Raw genomic sequence first — 17,442 nt, 5'->3', positions numbered from 1 at the left:
TTTGTCTCCACAGATTTGCCTTTTGAATTTGTGCATGTGTGCACACACATGATGCATAGCTGTTTCATTTGAGCGCAAACCTTAAATCTAAGTTTTCTGGAAGACAGAGCAAGAGGGAATCTCAATGCTTTGCATAGCCCTCCTGGCTGGTTCCTGCTAGGACTATAATTCTATCATTTCTAGGAAGAATTATTTTTATCAAGTCTTATTACAGGCATTGAGTAATATAATGGACAATATCTTTATCTCTTTCCAGAGTGTAGTCAGTCCTGAATAGTTATTTTTCTAATTGCCTTTCTCTGAGAATTAATGCATTATCTGTCACCCAGTTGAGATGCGTGAAGGCACTTCTGTGAGGAGCTACAATAATAAGGTTCATGCCTGTGGATTTCTGATTATCTAAATGAATACACTGGGAGAACCTAATGAAGCTGAGTAATGGGCAGGCAGTATAGTATGGTTCTGTTAAATACCATGAGTCTGAAGCTGGCTTTTGGAGAGGGCAGATCACAAATATTTTCACATTTGGATTTCTTTGTGGAATGAGTGCCCAAAGTACCAAAAAGCAATATTTTTGTTTATTTATTTTACTTTATCTAATTTCCCCCCAGCTTTATTCAGATATGGTTAACAAATAAAAATTGCATGTATTTAAAGTGTTCATATACATGTACTTTGTGAAATGATTACCACAGTCAAGGTAAGTTAACATAGCCACCACATCACATAGTATTGTTTTTTGTGTGTGGTCAGAACACTTAAATCTACTCTCTTAGAAAAGTTCAGGTAAACAGTATAGTATTAAGTACAGTCATCATACTGTACATTAGGTCGGCAGAACTTATTCATCTAAACTGAAAGTTTGTACCCTTTGACCTACGTCTACCCATATTCCCTATCCTCAGCCCTTGTGACTGTCATTCTTTGCGTTCCTATAAGTCCAACTTCTATCTGTATTGTTTATGAAGATAGGAACCATGTGCTGCATCTAGCCACCAGATATACAGGTGACAGAGCTGACATGTTGTGAACATTTAAGGGACTGGTGTGTCCTGGTATTTCTGCCCCCCAGTGGCCAACACACTTCTTTTTTTTGTGCACAGATGCTGGGGGGTTGTGAGTAGGGCCAACATTCTCCACTGAAATGACCTTCTGTTCTGCTCTGGCAACTGGAAAAATGGCTGGTTATCTGGATTTTTGCACCATAAAAGTAGGAGAAAAATGGTTTTGGGGCCTACGTAATTTTAAGTGTTCTTAACCACTTGGCCACCTCAAAAGATGGGTTTATATTTTGTTATATTCAATAGGATCAATTAATTTCAAAATATAACTGTACATAGCTGAATGAATTGACTTGTTGGGCAGAGTTACTTGTATCCCACTAAATACGGAAGAATAGCTGTAATTGCAATGATTTTATTTAGTCTATATTTTGAGGTTGAAATATGTTCAAGGCATCACTTAGCCAACATGTTCAGCTGCTCTCAAAGGCTACTCTCCAGTCAGTCATGGCAAAGACTACATTACTGGTATGGAGAAGGTTGTCTTTCTGTTGGACTTAATTATAAGAGGATATGTATCTAGAGGGTATATTAATTAAACATGTTTAAAAAGACTCTCATGCCCTGCTAGTGGAGGGTACATTGGTACAACCACTTTAGAAAGCTCTCTGGCAGTATCTGTTTACCTAAACATACATATACTGTGTCTTCACAATTCTACTCCTAGGTATACACTCAGTAGAAATAATTATATATGTTCACCAAAGACATGTACTAGTATGTTTATGGCACTTTTGTTTTAATAACCAGTAACTGGAACTACCCAAATGTCCATCCATAATAGGATGGATTAATGAGTTGTATATTTATACAATGGAACGACTGTAGAGCAATAAAATGAATGAATGAGTATGAATATCAGAAATTATGGTGAACTAAAGAAGCAAGACACATGGGATAAAAGGAAGGAGATTTGACTGGGGGTGGTGAACACACACTACAATATACAGATGGTATAGAACTGTACACCTGAAACCTATATAATTTTATTAACCAATGTCACCCCAATAAGTTAAATGAAAATAAAATATATAACTATATAAAAAGCAGAAAAGCAAGAAACAAAGATGACAATATTGTAGAATTCTATTCACTTGAAGTTCAGAAACAGGAAAAAGTGAGGATAGAAATCAGCAGTGGGTGCTTTTGGGGGCAGGTAATGACTGAAGGCTATGAAGGGGCTTTTGAGGAGCCAAAAGTGTTTTATGGTCGGATCTGGATAGTGGTTATATAGATTTTCTCACTTCATAAAAACTTATAGAGCTTTGTACTTTACTGTATATAAGTTATGTCAATAGTATTTACTTAAAAACACAGCAGCTAGAACAGTCCCGCCTGGTGTGTTGAGTATTATCTGATAAAAGTTCATTGTTGTATATATCCCGATTCCAGAAATGATGCAGATTTTGAAGACTCATGAATAACCTGAGCTAAAATGTGAATGGTTAGCTTGGCTTGTAGAGGATTTCTGTATAGAGACTCAAAATTTGACATGGATAAATGTGAATGAGGTCAAAATTGCATATTAATATTTACCCCTCTGATGAAGTGAAATAACAGTGAGTTTTAGTGAAATAGTTGTGTTAAAACTGCTTAGTTCTCATCTAAAATATTAAGAAATTCAGATTTGTGGTTCCCCTCCTAAACTCTACCACTTCTCTACTCACCTAGACAAAAAGGCAACCTGGTTTTACAGAAGGATATCTGGCAGAGTAATGGCCTGTACTTTTGAGGAATTTCCTCCATCCTTCCTCGAGGAATTGATAGATAATACTTGGAGTCATTGTTAGAGTAAGTTGAGAGTTGAATCCTTTGGTGGGGATGGTGGCCTACCTTCTCTGTGGTCCTATAGGATCTGGCCACTGTCACTTCTCCAATCTCATCTGCTTCTGCCCCTTTTGCTCACTCTGCTCCAGCCTCCTTCCAGCCTCCTCAATATTCCTCAGACCCATTCTGACACTCCAGTCATAGCACCATCATCCTCCCTGCCTGGGATACATTCCCCAAGTTCATCTCTGTGGTAATGCCTTCAAATCCATCAAGTCTTGCTCAAATGTCATCCAGCCAATGAGGCCTACTCTGACCACACTATTTAAAATTGTGACCTGCCTCCATCCTCTTCCATTCTGTTCTCCCCTCCTAGTGCACTGCTGAGAAATTTCTGGACACACGTAGAAGAGATATGGGCTTTGCAAAAAAATCAAACTGGAGTTTGAAATTTAACTGTTGAATTTTGGTGGAGTTTCTTAGTATTCTCTGGGCCTCAGTATCCTCAAATGTAGAACGAGGTAACTCACAGTATTGTTATTATGGATGGGATACTGTACGTGAAGCACCTAGCTTGTACATGACAGGCCTCCATAAATAGAATCTTCCTTTCTCTCTAGCCATTTCCTCCCTGTAGCAGTGGACACTGATTTACACAGAAAAATATTCCAAGACACCAGTTCCAAATGAGGATTAATACATTTTCACAGGGTGAACAAGCTAGCATTAAAAAGTTGAACCTGTAATACATTAACTGATTTTATTATAATTAGCCTCATCTTACCTAGTCAAAGATGACTTTGTCAGAAGTCTGGGAGAAGAAATGGCCTGAAACCTTGGACACAGATGGGAATTTACTGTTTAATTAGCCAGGTCTCGAATGGGCAGGTGATGTTACAGCCCTGGAGGAAAGTGAGAAGATGAGATTTTCAGTCTTGCCCCAAATGTTTCTCAGGCATTCTAGGGAGGAGCTGTGTCATTAAGAATCATTTTTCTGAAACACCCTGAGGGTCAGCAAAGGCACCGTTTGCCTCTGGGCACAGGGACCTGTAATTCCAGTTACTAAGGAGCTCACCCTTCTGGGCTGGCCTGGGCTCATTCTGTCTGCAGTGCACGGGGGCATATCTGGTGTTTTTAGAAAGAGAATTTATGGTTTCCTGGTCTTTCCATTTGTGAAAGAAAGGTCTTGGTGAAAAATCAGTAAGACACAGGGACAGTTTTGTCCCCAGTGTGATGAGAACAAGATTAGGAGGGGTCTCAACCTGGAGGGAAAGCTTTCAATAGAAAATTGAGGGGTGGGTATCTGTCCATCATTTTCACACTTCGTCCACTGCATACTCAGGAACACTGTATGAGAGACTGATTGGTTGGATAATGGAGAGCTTACTAAAAAACAAGTGTTCTCAAAGTGTGTACCCAACATTTGGGCAGCTATGACTTGGTGGGAAAGAGCAGAAGTATTGGTCATAGAAGAGTTCAAGTCTTGCGCTCAGCTCCTATTTGTTGTTTGAGCCTCTGTTTTCCCATCTGTATGGGTGGGATAAAGCAGTGGTACCCACCAAAGTGGTGGTGAGGACTGAATGAGCTAATGCATATAGTATTTGCTCTTATTGAAAAATTGGATGTTTGTAATCATATACAAAAATATGTTGTGCCCTCTCTGTGGAGTCTTACATTCTCTTAAGAAACTTTTTGTTCCAACATGAGGTGAAGCTGGTAGAGATTTTCCATGCTGATGAAGAGCTTTTTTCCCTGTTGGGGGAGAGCAGAAGTTGGGCGACAAGGCAGAGAACCACAATCAGAGAGCAGTTAGGAGCTTAATAAAAGGGGGTCCAACGGCTTGCAAAATCAGGAGTGGGCATTCAATTCCACATGCCTGGCTTCTTGTCCTGCGTTGGATATTGTGTGCTTTTGAAGTACCCTCTGATATCATCTTCATGGCCTTTCTGCTAGGTGGCTCACCTCTCTGGGAGCCTGATGGAGAGGAAATTAACCTTCATGTCTGCACACCCCTAGAGAGAAGTGATAAAACTAGAGTTATGCAATTATACACAACAATCATAGAGTACCAAGGCAGTATTTCATCAATGTCCAGATGAGGTCAGAGGTCAGAGGTGTCACTGAGGATATGGGTAGATCTGTAGGGGCAGCTTCTATAGGGAAACCTCTACCATGAGCAGGTGAACATATCAATGACAGAATTTTAGTAGGCAGAGAGGAACTCTGCTTTGTTTGTGCAGGGGAATGGCGTGAGTGAAACCATGGTGTGGGGCATTTTGCTGAATATTTGAAGTGGAGGGAATTGCTGAAAGTGAAGAAAAAACACCTGAAACACAACAACAAACCCAAAACAAATATGCCAAAATAATAAATAATAACAAAAAATAGAATTTAGCTGCTTAAAAAACAGATACATGCAGCTTGCATGTCCAGATGTGCCCGTCCTCTTCAGTGGAGTGTGTCCTCAATGACATTAGCTAACATCTATCCACCAAAAAGAGGACCCTTTGACATCCTGTTCATTGTCCCCAATGCCCAAGGAAGTCACTTTTGGAGACACAGCACATAACTTGGGGGAACAGCACTCATGAGTTTAAAGATGTGTTCTGATCTGGGAGGGTTATCACCAGGACTTTTCCTTGGCCTACAGAAGAAAAAAACATCTCATCTCCCTTTTTTGATGTTTAGAATTAACCAGTGATTATTATCTGTGGGGACTTTTCTCCCTCCCAAGAGGCCCAGGTGGAATCTTTGGGGTGCTGCTTCTCCTCATTGGCACAAAGCATGTATACGTCAACTCTGCCATGGAGACTGGACCCAGAGTAAGGCTTCCAGACTGTTCTTCCAAGACACTTTAGTTCATCATGGAGAATTTTTTGGCTCTGGTAGTCGATAACTTTTATTCTTCTCATCTTCCAACTTTTGACCATGTAGAAGGTAGGACAGATTGGGAGGCCCTTCATAGAAAGAGATAGAAGCTAACAGGTGTGGGGTGGAGGAGAAGGGGGAGTAGAGGGGACTAAGGGAAGTTGAGGTGTTCTATGACTGGAGGCAAAAGAAGCAGAGGACTATTTTCTGTTCTCTAGAAAGTTTAAAGATGCATGTAGTTCTTAAGCACTACTGTTTATCTGTTTTTATGATTCCTACCCCTGGATGTCTTACATAAATGTCAGTGGCCAACTTTTCAGAATGTGTGTGTGTGTGTGTGCATGTGTGTTAGGGGTGAGTGGGGATAGGGAATGGAATGTGATAGAATTGCTGCAAAAGATGAGAAACTGACTATGTAAAATATGTTACTTTTTCTCTGACTTACATTTTTCCTATGGATAATAGAAATTAGTCATGGTATTTCCTTATTTATTTCCCCCTTCCAGGTTTGTTGAGCTATAATTGATATATAATATGGTGTAAGTTCAAGATATACAACATAATGATTTGATATATGCATATTGCACAATTATTACTATAATAAATTTAGTTAAAATAGTCATCACCTCAGTTACATTATATTTTTGTGGTGAGTACTTTAAAAATCACTCTTCTTACCAACTTTCCAGTATTAACTATAGTCATCATGCTGTATATAACATTCCCAGAACTAATTTGTCTATAGTTGGAAGTTTATACCCTTTGACCTTCTTTATTCATTTCCCCCAACCCCACCCTACCCCATAAGTTACTACTTGGTTTAATCTGTGCTGAATGAAATTGGAGAATTTTCATCAGGACAGAAACTAAGAGCCAGTCATGCAGCCCTGTCCCATTTCCAACAAACTTGTCAAGTTAAAAGCCTCCATTGGCTCTGGCCCTCTCATTGCAGGCATTGGCTTGGAGGAGGGGTGATGGACACTTTTAACATCATCTCTCTTTAACCTTGACCTGAACCTTCCTCATTCCAGCATGCAACTTTCAGGGGTCCCCACCAATTGTGTTTAGATGCAAACAAATTCATGTTAGCCTTAGCCAATGTGGGGCAGCCCCCCTCTGCTGAGGAGGCAGTATGGAAACCGGAATTGCCTGAGCTCGTGCCTGGGATGAACCCTTACCATCACCGGGAGAGCCTACTGTTGCACACCTGGGCACTGAGGACAGGAAGGCAGGGGCCAAAGCCATTCGTTGGCAGAGGCTGGGAACTCTCAGCCTTTACTGGGGCTTCCAGGTCAGAGACATCTTCACTATACCCAGCCTCCTGTCTCTTGCTTTTGTTTCTTTCTGGAAGAAAATGAAGCAAGCCTTCTGGATAATACAATAATAGCTGGAATTCTGCTTTGTGAGTCTTAAGCCATTGGCATATAGGAGGAGAGTCTTTGGAGAGTAAACCAGTGATTAAACCTCAGTGATTAAAGAGTGATCAGAAAGGCACAGTACACTGATAACCAACCTAATGCTTATAATTTGTAGAAAGCTAGAAAATGCAAATAGTCACAAAGAAAAACTAAAAATAATCTGACTCTCATCTCCCACAGATACCACCACCAACATTTAGCTTTTTAAGCCTTTATTCTTTGTGTCTATATGTATATGTAAATGCACGTGTGTAAATGTGCACATGTGTAAGAATAGGAATTTTACCAAAATCTTGTGTTCCATCTTATGATGTTTTCCATTTTATGTTGTCTTGAATATCTTTGCATGTCTTTTTAAAGAGTGAAATCTTGAAGAGGTTCTGTTATACTTGTTTTTGAGCATTTCTGTGCATTCTTCTGGGTTTATACAGTGCCATCAGGCTGTGCTTTGCATTGCTGAGCAATGGACCGAAAACGTTCTTTGGATGTAAAGAGCTGGTGGATTGCATCTTATATTTTCCCTCCTTCAAGAAGCTGTTATTTGATGCAAAGTAAAAACAAACAAAAAAACCCCCCAAAACAAACAAAAAAAGCAAAAGGCAGTGGACAATAAGCACACCGCTAATTCATAATAACTGATAATGACCATTAAAATTCACATTAATCATTCTTTGTGTTTTTAGTCAGAAGAAATATAAACATAACCAAGATGTTTTTCTTTCTTTGTGCCTAATCACTTGAAGAAAAGAGGGAATGTGATAGCTGGGGATCCCAGCCTACGTCTTTCAGTCTCTAAATATTTGTGATAAATCATTTGTGTGTGTGCACACATGCATGTGTGTGTAGAAATCCCCTCAACACACAGAGGGTTGTTTCAGGGGCTGTGTGGGCTACAGGCCAACTAATTGTCTGACTACTGATATAAGAATCTTAGAATGAGAATCTTTTAGAATGACACTACTGAAGTGAAGCATTATTCCTTCACACAGTGGAAACTATAAACCATGCTGGTTTGGTCCTTTGTCAGAATGAGGAGTAGAGTTTGGGAGAAAAGAAATGCAGCTTGGAAGAATTAGGAATGGAGGTGGGTAGAAGTCATACATTTCTAGAAGGTCATCCACCCAAATAAGGCTGGTGCTAGGGTTGTTGGAAGGAGCAAATGCCATTATCTCTGTTCAGCTGTTCTCACGGGCCCTCATTTATAGTTAACAGTCAGTAATTTGTAGCTGCTATTCCTCTTGTGGTTGTAACTTTTGTCATATTACTTATCACCCTCAATTATAACTTCCCATGAGGTAGCCATGTCTAGAAATGTACATGCAAAGGAGTGGAAGACATTCTGGACTAACTTGTTGTCCAGTGCAGTCTCCTCTTTCCCTGCCCAGCCCATTTAATCCCATCTTCGCAACTTTGTCAGAATGCTTCTTGGGCAAGCTACACCAAATATGACAATGACATGCGTTGGGCCATTGCAAAGTGCCTTTCAAAACCAAATTCCCACTACAGTTCTAAGCACACGTGAGTGTTCAAGCCTCCCTCTGTCTTGGCCTTCAGTTTCTTCCTTCTTTATCTTGGAAAGATTATTCCTTGCTGTAAATGAGTCTACCAATGCTTATATTAGTAGGGGAGAGGGATGGGATGGGGAAATAAAACATAAAGCCTAGTGGGTTTGGCATTGGGGAGGGAATTTGGGGGTAACGGTTTCACAAACTTGGAGGGTACTAGAACATTTGGAGAGGCTAAAGGGCTTCTGTGAGGTGTTGTGGGTTAAACCTTAGGATCTCTTTAATGTTCCTTAAAAACTAATAATGAAGAATTGGATTTCTTTTGAGTAGTTTTGATATTGATCCGCTGAGGTATGCAAAGACTGAGTCACGTGGTCTCCCATGGATATATTAGAGCTACATATGTACAACTTTCTCTTAAATTTATTTCGTTGCCCTTTTTTTTTTTTTTTTTAATTGGCTTAGGACAATGATCCCTGTGCCCCCACCCCCTCACCTGAGTAAAGCTGTATAAGTGGTTTTGAATTTCTTTATAAACCATTCAACAACTCTTGTTTTGGTTGCCTTATTTCACCATCTCAGATGGTCCAAGATCTGATCTGACAGAAATTGAGATAATTCTTTATTGCTTTTGCCTCCAATGTAGAATATGTATACATTGTGGGATTCCTCTGCCCAAGGCCTTCGACAGATCGGACTGTGGAGGGGTTCTAGGCTTAATTGGTTTCCTTAGATTAAAAAACAACAACACTTTGTTGAAATTTTAGGAAGGATTGGAGTTGAAAAACTTTAAAATTATTTATATGTGAGTGCCTTCAAGAATTGGGCCTGGCGAGGCCTAAGACAGCTAGCGCAAGGCGGGGAGTTCAGAAGACAGTATCGTGGCTCGTGGCACAGCGAGGGCACTTCTCGCCTAGGAGCTACCACACTAGCCCTATTTTCTGCGGCTGTATAAGGAATAGCGTTTCAGCAGCCGGGGAGCTGGAGGGGAACCTGATTTGAGATCAATTCTTGGAGAACCTAAGAAGTGTGGTACCATGTTTCAAATATTGAGCAAAAAAGAAAAAGGACTCTTCCGGCCAAGATGGAGGCTTAGACGGACACGCTAGGTCTCCCTCTACAACTATAGTGGAATACAACTACTTCAAAACAAAGGATAACTAGAAATTCCAGAAAATAAAGCTACACGGAAGCCCAACATATGAAGTTATAAACCAGCGGTGCCATTTGGGCAGGTAAGAGTTAAAGAAGGCAAAGCTGTTTGCGGAGCGGCGGGGCGGGGCGGCGAAAAATCCTGGAGGCAATCAAGCCCCTGGCGTGCGCGACTCCAATCAAGCCCCTGGTGTGCCCGACTCCGGCGCTGGGGAGCAGCCGCAGCATCGCCTTGAACAGTGAGGCCCAGGGGGGCGGGAGGACGGATCCCGGTCTCCTAGCTGAATAACTGTGTGAATCCATCTTGGACCCCCGCCCCCACAGAAAGCACCACAGGGCTGCGAAATAGGTCGTGGACAGGCAGGCGCCGGCGGTCGCTGATTTGTGACGCGTACGCAGGCACTGCCCCCTGCCCCCGACAGCCGGCCCAGGAAAACAAAACGCATCTGTCAAAATGTGGCAGACAAATATAGAGATCCCGGTGGCACAACTCACCAGACAGCAGATAGAGAACCTGACAGATGAACAGATAAGAAACATGTCAGAGGCTCAGTTCTGGGCCATTGTTATCAGGTGGCTTACAGAATTCACAAAAGAGCAGGAAAAAGATATGAAAGAAGCGAAAAACTTTCATAACGAAAGGAACAAAACCACATACGAGACAGATGGTGAGGAATCCAGAGTCCATTTCAACAAACTGGAATATGGAGAAGGAACAAGCAGTCAACCAATGCAGCGAGAGGAAATGGCAAGCAACAATGAGAGGATCAGAAACCTCTGGGACAGCTATAAAAGGCCCAACATAAGAATCATTGGTTTGCCAGAGAATGAGGAAGATGAACTAGAACTTGAAAAATTGAGTGAAAATATAATAAAGGAGAACTTCCCAGACTTGGGGAAGGGAATAGACTTGCAGGTCCAGGAAGCAAGGAGAGTTCCCAAGAGACTGGACCCAGGGAGAACCACTCCAAGACACATTATAATCAAAATGTCAAAAATTAAAGATAAAGAGAGAATCTTAAAAGCAGCAAGAGAGAAGAAAAGAATTATGTACAAAGGGGTCCCAATTAGACTATCAGCTGACTTCTCAAGGGAAACCCTACAGACAAGAAGGGACTGGCAAGAAATATTCAAAGTAATGAAAATCCAAAACCTACAACCACGAATACTCTATCCAGCGAAATTGTCATTCAGAATAGAAGGACAGAGAAAGTGTTTCCAGGACAAAATAAAACTGAAAGAGTTCATTAGATCCAAACCACTGTTATATGAGATGTTAAAGGGACTGGTTTAAAAAACAGAAGCTAGGGAGATGAAACAAAGGCAAACGAAACAGGCAACGAGAGTGGAAAAGGAACTGTGGGTAAGGGAAACATAGTGGGGGGAGGCCAACAGGGAGGGGGAGTGGGGAGAGGGAGGGAGATGATATAGGAATTGGGGATCATGGTAGGAGGGAATGGAATAGACGGAGAGAGGTTGGGAGGAACTGTAAGCACAACTAATGGACATAATCTAAAAGGGGGGGACAACTGGAGGGAGGGGGCCACCGGGTGGAGGGGAGCAGAGGGAAGGGAAAGTGGCACAAATGTAATATTTTAATCAATAAAACACATTAAATCTGGAAAAAAAAAAAAAAAGAAAAAGGACTCATGGACATGGGCAACAGTGTGGTGATTGTGGGGAGAGGAGGGTAATGGGTAGAGGTGGAAGAAAGTATAAAGGGGATAAATAGTGATGGAAAAAATACAATTAAAAATAAATAAATAGAGGAAAAAAAAAAAAAAAAAAAAAAAAAAAAAAAAAAAAAAAAAAGAATTGGGCCTGGCAATGGACCTAAGACCCTGAAACAGGGAGAAGAAGAAAAAAATGGGGAAGGAGGAAATTTCTGAACACTGAGCAGTGGCAGAAATTGCTAAGACAAGCTGACACATAAAATATGATTCCCTAAGTACTGGGGTGGATCTGTCTGCCAGTCAGAAGAGAAATAACCCTATGCCTGAGCACAGACATGTAAAGCATCTTTTAGAATGAAAGCCTCAAAACAAGGAAGGGTGTTGGAGGTGAAAAACACCCAGAATAAAAACAAAGAGGAAGAAACATTACCAACTCCAAGCCACCCTGCCTACTTCTTTAACTATGAGACTTCTTGAAAAGACCCCGACCCATTCTGGCTGCTTCATCTTCTCAGGGATGCACAGTTTCTTTGTCTTTCTTCCTTAGGACCCTTTAACTTTCCCCTTGATGTTAAAAGCCTCTCGCCACGAGGAGGACTGTGTATTTCTGTCTTCTCAGGGTGTGTAGGGGCTACCATGGACTTGAAATGGGCATTTGGTTTTTTTTTTTTATAGTTTATAACACTTTTATTAAGAGTGAACAGGTATCAGTATTCCTAAACAGTAAACAATGGGGAACTGAAGTATCGAAGGAGAAACATTAAGGATCATATGTAATAGACAAAAACCCTTAATTTTCTTACTGCCTTTATACATCAATGTGTGATATTTAAGTATAAATGAATGCCTTATTAAGCAAACATTTTTACATACACTGCCTTCTCTTTTTCTTTCTGTGCTTTTATCTTTTGTTTGACTTTCAGCATTTCTGCCTGGATAGCTTTATCTTCCAGTGCTATCTCCTGAGCTTTCTTAAGATCAGCCAATGCTTGGTCATATTCTTTTAATCCTTGCCATCCTTGAGCTCTACGGTACAGTGCTTTGGTATTTGATGGGTCTATTTCAAGAGCCTCCAAACAACTGTCAATTACTCCCTGCCAATTTGACATCTTCAGTTTACAAGGACCAGTATTTAGCATGCAGCTTAAAGCTACAGGTTGCAGCTTCAATCTATCTGCTTCCTCAGTTACAGCCTTTGAACCTTCCATGTATCTTAAAACCTTTGAGTATTTTTTAATGGCCATATCCCAGTTCTGGGATTTAAAAAAAGTATTTCCAATGTTTTTTAAGTCTTCTGTTATTAATAATATTTTATCTACGTCTTTTAAATCTATATCTGCATCCTCGGGGAAATCTGGATACCTGTTACCAGAACCATCTTCTGGGAATATTCCCCAATCATCCCCTTCCTTCAATTCTCCACATTCTGCAATAATGCACAATTTAGCAGGTTTTTCAGCTTTCACTTCTACATTCTCCAGAATTCTTGCCACACCCATTCCTTTCATTACTTGGCCAAATACCACATGTTTCCCATCCAAATGAGGAGTCGGAACTGCTGTGATAAAGAACTGGGAACCATTTGTATTGCTGCCTGCATTTGCCATGCTCAATAAACCCCCCCGGTCATGCTTATAGTAGAAATTTTCATCTTCGGACTTTTCACCATAAATACTTTCTCCACCTGTCCCATTCTGATTTGAGAAATCTCCACCCTGAATCATAAATTTCTTAATAATTCGATGGAATGGGCATCCTTTGAAATGGAGAGGTTTCCCGGTGGTGAGTCCAATGCCTTTTTCTCCTGTACACAATGCACGAAAATTCTCTGCAGTTTTGGGTACAATATCTGCAAATAATTCTAAGACAATTCGACCAACTCGCTCGCCTCTGATGTCCACGTCAAAGAAGACTCGGGGATTACTGGGGTTGGAGGGCTTAGCTTGGGGTGTTGGGAATGACATTTTGACTTGCAGACACGTTTGGAAGCAGGTTCCGAGCACCGCATGGCCACCTGGTAGCTGAGACCCGCATTTGGGTTTTGATGGTCTACCAAATGGACTGGCTGGGCTAGGCAGCCACTTGTCTCTTGCCTTTATTTTGTAGCTAGATGCTTTCAGGCAACTGTTGATTTTTTTTCCCCTCCAGTGAGTGTCTGCCTTTGGTAGTTTTTTTTTTTTGTTATTTTCTGGTTTTTAGGTCACTGCTACAGTGATAGCCATACCCCTCCCTTTCCCCGACTCACTAAGATTTATCTTCCTAAAAATATCTTTACTCAGTCTAGCCTATATTTTCAATTATCTTAGCTGTAATTTGCTGATTATTACTATATAACAGATGTGTATTCAGAATTAGTTGAATTCTGATGTGTATTCAACTTCTCCAAATCTTGGTTTTATCTTTTATACGTCTGGAAATACTTGAAGAAAACAAATCAAAGCAACTTTTAATTTCTGTGTGAGAATTGTAGATTCAATTATGAGAAATCCCTTTATTCTTGTTTTTCTTTACATTTCTCTCATTTAACCAGCTTTAATATATTTCTTCCCTCACTGTTTTGGAAGGATGCAACTTTCAGAATTTATATCAGAGTCAAATTCAAATACTAGTTACTGTCTGCAGTGGGAAAAAAACAATTAACAAAGCAATATATAAATCCAATTATAAAAGCTATTTTTTTTTCTAAAGAGATGTTCTGTTTCGGTTAAAGCTGTGGTGCCTGCAATAACAAAATGTATGAATTTACACAAACATACTTGAATTGGTTTTAGCAGAAATTAAACAGAGAAAGCATTTTTATGCTGTTCAATCAAGCCACAATCTTTCTTAAATTAACAATTAGTTGTCCTTCACAATAGAAGCAGAACTGCTTAGTTCACCACTTTCTCATTACTATGTTTTTGTTCTTCTGCCCATGAACATGAATAGATTGAGGCCCTTCATATATATAAGAAATGTATGAATTCCATGCGCATTTGTGGTGGCCACGGCTTCTCAAACAACTCCCGTGAGCATAGGTGCCAAGCGACAGGGCTTTTTGGACAGGAACCTCCCAACCTTGATTGTTAGAAAAAAGAGGTCTGGAAGTCCTACTTGTGTTTGTCAGAGAAGCTTCTTAGGGGCACAGTGCCAACCCCAGAATGAACTATTCCCAGCAGCCCAAGTCTCTGCTTCTGATTTCTGGCTGTTGGCTTCTCCCCTCATCCTGGTGGCCTTTCCTGGAGTCTTGGTCTGCGTTGGGTCCTAGGATCTCAGTGGCCACACGGCTGTACAGGGCGACCCAAAGCTGTGTCCACTGAGGACTTCTGCTGGCTGTGAGGATCCTCCCAGACACTTCTAAGGAAAACACTTCCAAGGAACTGTTTTGAAAGCCATTAATATGCTTCAGATCAGTATTAAAAACTCAGGTTCCTCCAGGGCTTAGGGAGGTATGGGAAGCGGAAGACAGGGAAGATGAAAGGATGCGTGGGAATGTGGTGGACAGCCGGGACCATGCTCCGTGGGAGGGAAGCCAGTGCTGAGCTCCAGCAGACTTTATGCTCCAGCTTCCAGACCTTCCAGCTTTTCACGAGCAGCCAGCAGCCAGATGTTATGTGTAGTCTCCAAACTTAAACGTATAGAAACACTGTTTGGGTCGGATAGAACTTGTTGGTAGATGGACTCAGCTCTCTGGTTCATTAGTCCACAACCTCTGCTGGTATTTCACACTGGGAGTGTTGTCCTCTCTGCTGTCTTCTACTTGGCCTGAGGCATTGATTCTTCTCTCCTGATACTGGCTGAAACAATTTTGTTAGCATCTCTGAAAGTTCACACTTACTTTGAGCTTCATGATTGATAATCTGGAGACACAAATTCCACTTCCCTGTGAATATTTTGGATCCTACCAGTGTTGGCTTCACCCTCAAGCAGGTTTCAAGATAGCTGTCTCAGTTCCAGACCCAATGCTTTTGTATAACAGTGTCCAGAGGGAAGAGAAAATCTTTTCCTGAGGCTCTTTCAGGAGAATGAACAAGACTCATTCCAGAAATCCCAGTCAGTTGCTGCTTCTGTCTCATTGGCCTAAATTGGGTCATGTGTTCTTTCCTGAACCAATCAGACAAGAGGGGTGGGATTATCCTTATACCAGCCAAACTTGAGCCTTGGAGGTAGGGCTGGGTTATAGTTACCTGAGGTTCATGGACTTTGCATCCATCTGTGTGTGTACAGATGTGTTATGTGTGTGTACACACATGTGCCCACCTGTACAAAACTTGGGTTCTATTAAGAAAGAGAGAAGGGTGTATGGATGCTGAGCAATCTACCATAATTTGGTTTGCATTTTGTAAAGCTGCCTCTCTCCAGGCCTGGTGTTACAGTTGATAACCCAGGGCTCCTTCCTGCCAGTGTTCATATCCTCATAACTGTGGCAGTTGAATCTGCTCCCAAATCCACATATTGTTTTCTCCACCCCCACAAAGACACTGGAAGCAGATAGGCAGACTGAGTTCCTACAACACCTTGGGCATAGGTGTTGGACGTGGGTTTGACACACTTAACAAACAAATAACATTTTTGAGTCTATTAAAAAAATCTGTAACAAGGGGATACTATATTTACCTCAGTGGGTTGTTAGGAGATTAAATGCAAACTATGTAACACAGCTCTTGGTGTACAGTAAGTGTTTAATAGATAGTAATTCTTATGATTATGTTTATACCTTCATTCCTAAAGGTAGTTATTTAAACACTAAACCAGGGTTTATAGAAATACATTAAGCATTTGGGGGTTGGTACACTTTCCTTCACTTAATCAATATCTAAAAGAGAGCAAAATGTCTTGGTGTAGAATTTTAGGAAGTGGGAGTTGAAACCTGTCATGTTTTCAATGATGACAAACCACGCTGACTTAGCCGATTGATTTTTCTTGCTCTTTTTCTTTAAGCACAGATATGTTGTTTTGTGTTTGCCACTGAACTGGGGAGTTGAAGTAAATGCATCATCAACAATTGATTGCAAGAGGAATTAAGTGAAAGAATGAAGTTCTTTACCTCTCTGTTCACTTTTTCTCCCACAAAGGTCAATTCTGGGAGGTGAATATTGTTCCTCTCAACTCTCTTGTATCCAAAAGGACCTATGAAATTGAAGACAAAGATTTGAGATTAAAATTTCCTTAATATTAGTGATAGCTTATATTGGTATAGTGCTTTGCAGTTGTAGAACGCTTTCACATTTCACAAACTACAGGGTTTTAAGGTTTGTGAGATTATAGATTGTGCATTGGTCCCTAATTCCTATCCCAGTGCTTGGTGCATAATACATAGATGTTTAACAAATATATGGATGAACCTCCAAATAACTTCTTAGGGTAGACTTGTATGATGCCATCGTTATTCCCCTTTTACACAAGAAGAAATTAGGCCTCAGAAATGTTTCATGACTTGTTTAAGGCCATCCAACTGGTAAGTGGTGGAAACAAGACAGGAACACAGTGGTTTGTTCTGTTTTTTTCTAGTACATATGTCAGGGGTTTTTTGAAAAGAAGGCTAGTTTGTGATGACAATAATTACTTTCCTTTTCAACCTATGGTAGAGGAGCCTGAGAGAATGTGGGATTATTGCAAGGAGTTCAGGGATACACCCCCACCCGCCACCAAATTGTCTGAAATATGGGCAGAGAAGGTGGAGAAGAGGACCCAGCCACTTCACTCTTTGAAGTTCCTGGAATAAAGAAATTTCAAACAGAAACCCCAAGTGTCAACAGCACAGTTTAGATCAGACTGTATCAAATTCTATTGTGAGAGACCAGTGATAGATGTTAACTCAATCTGTTTTAGATCAATCCTTGTAAACAAAATAAAAATAAGTCTCTCATAATTGCTGTACTTAGCTCATAGAGAACCAGTAACAGAGTTCACATTCCAGCACAGCCCATGGACCATACCTTGACTAACATCGGTTTATATTTTTAACACATTAAAAAATATTAAATTCCCCCCACAATATCTTAGTATAGTATTTATT

The 17,442-nt window shown here is 40.7% G+C and overlaps 1 protein-coding gene and 1 pseudogene across 2 annotated transcripts in view; one reads left to right on the top strand and one right to left on the bottom strand.

Moving 5' to 3' along the window:
- Positions 1 to 17,442, top strand: part of FRMD3 (FERM domain containing 3) — a 285,052-nt gene that overhangs the window by 115,708 nt on the left and 151,902 nt on the right. The window lies entirely within an intron of this gene.
- LOC150013236 (peptidyl-prolyl cis-trans isomerase D pseudogene) lies at positions 12,296 to 13,464 on the bottom strand (annotated as a pseudogene).

This window comes from Furipterus horrens, unplaced genomic scaffold (assembly GCF_987537825.1).
Source record: "Furipterus horrens unplaced genomic scaffold, mFurHor1.1.pri manual_scaffold_4, whole genome shotgun sequence".
In the NCBI taxonomy this organism is placed as follows: domain Eukaryota; kingdom Metazoa; phylum Chordata; class Mammalia; order Chiroptera; family Furipteridae; genus Furipterus; species Furipterus horrens.
Note: the sequence above shows the minus strand (reverse complement) of the source record. Positions and strands in the feature narration are given on the sequence as shown.